The sequence below is a fragment of the Astatotilapia calliptera genome, chromosome 3 (genome assembly GCF_964374335.1).
Source record: "Astatotilapia calliptera chromosome 3, fAstCal68.1, whole genome shotgun sequence".
NCBI lineage: Eukaryota > Metazoa > Chordata > Actinopteri > Cichliformes > Cichlidae > Astatotilapia > Astatotilapia calliptera.
Genome location: NC_137424.1, coordinates 8085961 through 8092733, shown reverse-complemented (window position 1 = coordinate 8092733; position 6773 = coordinate 8085961). Strand labels below are relative to the sequence as shown.

Genomic DNA, 6773 nt, shown 5'->3' with positions numbered 1-6773 from the left:
AGCTTGATAACTCCATCTACTGTGGGCTACATATACTGGGCTGGTAGCTCCACAGTGTTGGAAAGAAACTATTAAATGTGCAAAGTTTAAAATCAGAGGCTCTTCTAACACAGGAGCCATGTTCAGTTTAGATCACAGCCAACCACCGGCAGTCTGAAATGGAATGAAGCCCATTGACAGCCAGCAGGTCTAAACAGGAACGCACCCATTTGTATGTGTGGCAATGATGTGGCTGCAGCTGACACAGGATTGGTTCAAACTAAACATCAGACACATTTCACAGAGTTCACAAATAAACTCACGTTTTTATTTTTGAAGATGATCATAAAGTAGAATTTATGGTCCAGTAGAAACAGCAGGAGGTTTGAGCCCTACTGATGGCAAGGCAAGGCAAGTTTATTTGTATAGCACAATTCAACAACAAGGTGATTCAAAGTGCTTTACAGAGACATTAGAAACAAAAACAAATAAAAAGCATGATTTAAAATTGATTAAAACAAGCAAACAAACTAACTAATTAACAAACAAACAAACAAAACAGTATATAAAATCAAAACAGATCAGAACAGTAGATAAAATCAGTAGTTAAATGTAAGTTTTGAAATTTAAGCTTAAAAGTGTGGATTTGGTGCTTTATTCAAATGCAGCTGAGAACAGGTGAGTCTTCAACCTGGATTTAAATAAACTGAGTGTTTCAGCTGATCTGAGGCTTTCTGGGAGTTTGTTCCAGATATAAGGAGCATAAAAGCTGAATGCAGCTTCTCTGTGTCTGGTTCTGACTCTGGGAACTGATAAAAGACCGGATTCAGATGACCTGAGGGATCTGGAAGGTTCATACTGGGTCAGGAGGTCACTGATGTATTTTGGTCCTAAACCATTCAGAGCTTTATAGACCAGCATCAGAACTTTAAAGTCTATCCTCTGACGGACAGGCAGCCAGTGTAAAGACCTCAGAGCTGGACTGATGTGGTCCACTTTTTTGGTCTTAGTGAGGACTCGAGCAGCAGAGTTCTGAATGAGCTGTAGTTGTCTGACTGATTTTTTAGGTAGACCTGTAAAGATGCTGTTACAGTAATCAAGCCTACTAAAGATGAATGCATGGACTAGTTTTTCCAGGTCCTGTTGAGACATCAGATCTTTTATCCTTGAAATATTCTTGAGGTGATAGTAAGCTGACTTTGTTATTGTCTTAATGTGTTTTTCTAAGTTTAGGTCTGCATCCATCACTACACCCAAATTTCTCGCCTGGTTTGTGGTTTTTAGATGTATAGATTGAAGTTCTCTGGTGACCTGTAATCGTTTTTCTTTGGCGCCAAAGACTATTACCTCAGTTTTGTTTTTGTTTAGCTGGAGAAAATTGTACGGGGCCTTGGTCTCCTGGTGACATTGTGATATATATTTGTGTGTCATCTGCATAGCTACGACAGTTTATTTTGTTGTTCTTTATAATCTGTGCCAGTGGGAGCATGTAAATGTTAAACAGAAGGGGTCCCAAGATGGAACCTTGGGGAACTCCACATGTGATACTTGTCTGCTCAGATGTGAAGTTACCTATTGATACAAAGTATTTCCTGTTTTCTAAGTATGTTTTGAACCAGTTTAGTACAGTTCCTGAAAGACCTGTCCAGTTCTCCAGTCGTTTGAGTAATATGTTGTGGTCAACTGTATCAAATGCTGCACTGAGATCCAGTAAAACTAAAACTGACATTTTCCCACTGTCTGTATTCAGACATATGTCATTAAACAGCAGAAACAGGATTTGGAGGAAGATGTTATTAGATTAGAAAGAATTGTACACTGCGAATCAATGCAAGTCTTTCTATATAGACAGATCTGTAATAATCCCTCAGGTAGGTTCCTCTGGGACAGTCACAGATAGAGACACCAATTCTGACATCCTTTGAAAGCCTGACTTTGAATTTTCATCACTCGTCATGCGCACAGATGTTAATTCTACATATTCCTGGTACTGAACTCTAAATCAATATGAAGAAAATGCTCCTGCTAATCTGCATCTATGTTGATATCAAATCCTTTTCCAGCACATGGATAAATCTCTATAAATCTTTCAGTCTGATCAGAATGGGCACAGTGTTGTTATTGCAGCTCCCTGATGTTTGAAAAGCTAAATGTCCATTTTAAAGTGCTCGTGTGTAGGATTGTGTTTCCTTCCTTTGTGCAGTTCTTACAGTAAACATGTTTGAATGTTTCCTGTTCCCCTGATGCTTCTTCCTGTTGGATAAAATTGGTTTGAATAACATGTTCTTATAGGTTTTAATGAACTTCAAACTGGGATCCACTTACAAAACTGTCTCATTTTATTGGAACGATCCACATTTGCATCCATTCACGGTACATTTGACATCTGAACACATTTGTACACATGATGAAAGGACAGATGGTGTTTGTGTGTCCTTCTTAAACTTAGTGTGGATGTTTCATCATGTAGAACTACTTAGAACAAAGTCTTTGGGAACATTTGGAGAACACGTTTAGGAAAGTACCATCCTGGTAGAACATTTTCTTAAAGCAGAGCAGAGCTGCAACATAACTGTGAGGATTCAGAAGAATAAAGTCAGAATACTTTATTATTATGAAGACTAAAGTGCACCTTAATGCTGCCGATGAACACACATGTTCTTTGTGAAAGCATGTGTGAGCACAGCTGACATGCACCACACTGACCCCACTCGCCCCATTTCTTCATCCACTTCTTGCTCTTGTGCTTGAAATGAGACGCAGCAAAAGTCAGAGGCTCTAAAATCCACAAAAAGGGGGCTCGTTAGATCAGGATACTGGATGTGATCCATAGAAAACATGGATAATACACCACTTTATTTGAAGCATCTGTAGCACTGCCTCAGTTCTGGATGTTTCCACAGACTCCTCTGTGCACCTAAAGAAAGGTCAAAGGTCAGCAGCACATGTAGTTGGGACAATTCTTCAGTCGCACAAACTACACAATCATTTTCCTCCAATGACGACTTTTCACTTGCAGAAATGGTCCTGTGTGATTTCCAGGCTGTGATATAAAAACTAGTTCCTAATGGCAGCGACTCACTCAGTAAACATGTGTTTCCTTCACCAACCTCACACACAGATCCAATAAGATCAGGAAGTGGGCAGTATAGTACAATATGTGTTATTCTGTGCTGCACTGCCCAAACTAAAGATCTGCTGAAGTGTTGGAAATGATCCAGATGTTTATTTTGGACGATACAGCAGAAGATCAGACATGAAAGTGGAGATAACACAGAAGACCTGCAGCAAAGGTCAGAGGTCAGACTGGGCCCCTGGATTCAACAATGAGCCAATGATCATCAAGCAGTGACTAAAGCAGAGCCCTGACGTTCTGACATTCATCACACAGTCAGAACAAATGTCTGCTGATGACTTCATCTCATGAAACGACTGATAGATGTCAGTTCATTGATCAGCTGAGCTGCTGATCTTCATCGTCACAGAAACATTCAGCTTGTTTCAATCAGTAAATAACTCCCACTACTCCCAGTTTGAACTGTTCCCACTCAAAATGCTGTGAGAACAATGATCATTGTAGAACTTCACAAACATCACGTGTTGTTTTCCACATGTAAGATCAGCAAACACACAGAAACTTCCTGTTGCCACACACGGCCTCTAAAATCTCTTCCACGCTTTCTGTCTGAAGTCCACTCTCTGCGTCGGATCCACAGGAAACAACAAGATCTTATTAACATGTGTGGCGTGGGTGTGGTCCTTGGCCAGCTGCAGAGGAGGCGTGACGCAGTGAGCTCCCGGGGCGGCGCAGGGGCGGGGTGAACAGGTGTGCTGGGATCTGACAGTGATTGTGTCTCTTTATATGTTGGCAGTGACAGACGGAGACGGAGGTGACAGCAGAGAAAGAGAGCGCGGAGTATATGTGTCCACGTACAACCCCGAGTTCAATAAAAAGTTCTGCACTGTCAAAGTCGCTCCGGCTGGTATTTCTTGGGTCCACCGTTACAACATGGTTTTCAATGTGTCTCCTTCCAAAAAGTCCAACCAATGAACAAATGTGTGGAGGCCGAACAAAAGCATGACACATTTCTCTGTTTCTATAAACTGGAGTCAAACACAAACATGAAGAGTTTCACTGACAGACTCCAAAATGCCCCCACAGTGGATCAAAGGGAAATCCTACAGTGTGGCCAGAGACTCTTAATGGCTCCAACATCAACACATCCACAATGTTGGATCCAGTTCTGCCTCACAGAGTTACTAAGACACACCCTCTGCCAGCATCACAACAGCTCCACCTGCTTCACCTGCCTCCTCAGCATCTGTACACCTGAAGAGAAAAGAAAGGCTCCAACAGCTCAAATCTACAAAGGATTCATGAAGTTTCATCCAACAATAACATGTTTGCCTTCCACAGTGTGCTGTTAGACACCACTGTACCTCTGCCATTTCAAAAAGAGCAGCTTGGGAACATTTTGGCTCCAAACACTTTGTGTTTAAGTTCTTTGTTTTCTTTGTGAAGCCGACAACATCTGGAGCTTTGTGACTCATAGAAACATCATTTTGTTCTTTAGATGACAGCAGATTGGGACTGAATAATCAATCACTATCAAACCAATAAAGACAAACATGCTGATTTTACAGGAACTTTGTTGGAGAAGCTGCAAAGACATGAAACTGGTGGAGATCCCAAACCAGTTGATAGTGCTGGTTATTCCAAATAAAGCTGTTTCCCTTTGAGATGAAATGACTTTCTGTCCTGATATATAATAAAGATGTTGTTGTTTTTGAGCCCCTGTATTAAAAGTAGTAGAGATGGACCGATCCGATATTACGTATCGGTATCGGTCCGATACTGACCTAAATTACTGGATCAGATATCGGAGAAAAATAAAAAATGTAATCCGATCCATTAAATATCACGAAAGCACCTCACAAAACTTGCAACACGCCGTAACTCACCTCAGAACGTTAGCACGTCGGAGCAGTGTGCATCACGTGATAGAGCGGCTGTGGCATGCGGGACCTGTCGGTGGTCTGGATAGCATGTGGAGCTTCGCTAGCAACCCGGCATTTCATCTCCGACAAAGTTATCCCGAGAGAAGTAAAGCAAGTGTGTAAGTCCATCTCTGAATGTTTGTAAAGCATTCCTGCGTTAAGCTTAACAAGCGACTGCCTCTTCTTGCTGCTACTTCAATCATGAAACTGATCAATGATCAGCTGATCGGCTTTTCTGTCGCGAGTCCGTCTCTCTTGTTTGTTTTTGGCCCACTTTGCACCAGAAAGAGGAAACCAGCGGCTGAACAACAGCAGCACGTTTAATCTTGATAAGCTGTTGTTACAATTTATTTAATATTACTTTCTACACCAGGATCTTTTTCTACGTAGCTGACGGCTGGTAACTGTGCAGGGGCGGATAAACTCTAGCAAAGTTTAGCCAGGGGGGCCGATAGGGCATTAACTGGGAAAAGGGGGCACAAAGACAGACTTTTCTTTCTTATTCTCATTTAAAATGTCGAGCTTTTAATAAATAATTATCTGAATCTTACACCCAAAGTTTTAATTTGATGTAAAATGAATAGAAGTCAATTACTGTATATAGTAACTATTAAGTCTAATATATATACCCTAGTAAGCTATAGTACTTTTTACTTTGGGAAGGTACCATCTGTGCAGTCTGCAATTTTGTTGAAGAAAGATGTTGAATCTATTTAATATTTCTTGAAAAATAATTGATTTCTGTGCATTTTTTTTCACAATGCATCAAATTAAGGTTGATTACGTCGATTGAGCATCATAAGGTGGAGCGTGAGGGGTGGTTCCCTATTTTTTATTTATTTATTTTTGTTGTTGCTGGGAGTTGGAACCCTATTAGTTAGGTTGCTTAATATTTACGCTAAGTACTCTTTAAAATACCAGAATAGGGAGGATGGTGTAGGTCTAAGTTTATTAGATTGATCAGTATTGCTGAACTATGAAATGTTTTTTTTGTATACAGGTATAACAGAATAGCTTTAGTGTAGTTGTTGTTTTAAACTTGAGTATGAACTTGCAGACTTTCAAAATGCAGCAAGATATTTTAAAAAACAGTTTTGTTGATTAAAAAACACTATATCGGATTCATATCGGTATCGGCAGATATCCAAATTTATGATATCGGTATCGGACATAAAAAAGTGGTATCGTGCCATCTCTAGTCTCTAGCAGCAAGGAGTAGGCAAGAGAAGCCATGTTCAGAAGAACAGTTCATTTTCTACAGTGTTCCATTCATGTTCAGAAGAAGGTTATAGAACTGTTAATACAGACATTTCAATCTAAATACAGCAGATATAGAAGACTGAAAGATACACACAAGTTCACTGACTAAAAACATCTTATTATTATTTTATTTATGTATTACAGATTGATTTATTTTCTTATTAATTCTTAATTTGTTTATTTATTTTTCATATTTTGTGTTAAAAAATAAAAATAAAGAGATTTGAGAAGATTGGAATTTTTTAACCATGCCTTTCTTGTAGAAAACCTAATGCGGCCCAGCCTCACCCAGACTCTGCCTGCAGCGGCCCCCAGCTAAATTGAGTTTGAGACCCCTGTCCTACACCATAAATCAGTAAGAGAGGGTACGACCTCTCTCATGGCCCCAAGTGGTGTGTGCATGCCAGAGCATTCTGGAAGGCACACAGAGTCTTTACACACTACTAAGGATCAATCCTCTATCATTATGCAATCAATTATACAACTCTAAGCATATATGAGTAAATATTTCTAAGTATAAATGACAATCAACAATA

At 39.9% G+C, this 6773-nt stretch overlaps 1 long non-coding RNA gene across 1 annotated transcript; it reads right to left on the bottom strand.

Moving 5' to 3' along the window:
- Nucleotides 1-285: 285 nt before the first annotated feature.
- Nucleotides 286-6300, bottom strand: LOC145425138 (uncharacterized). The gene is made up of 2 exons (XR_013905806.1): nucleotides 4942-6300; nucleotides 286-4309 (listed from the first exon to the last, which is right to left on the bottom strand). It is a non-coding gene; the product is annotated as an uncharacterized LOC145425138 (long non-coding RNA).
- Between the last annotated feature and the right edge of the window lie 473 nt (nucleotides 6301-6773).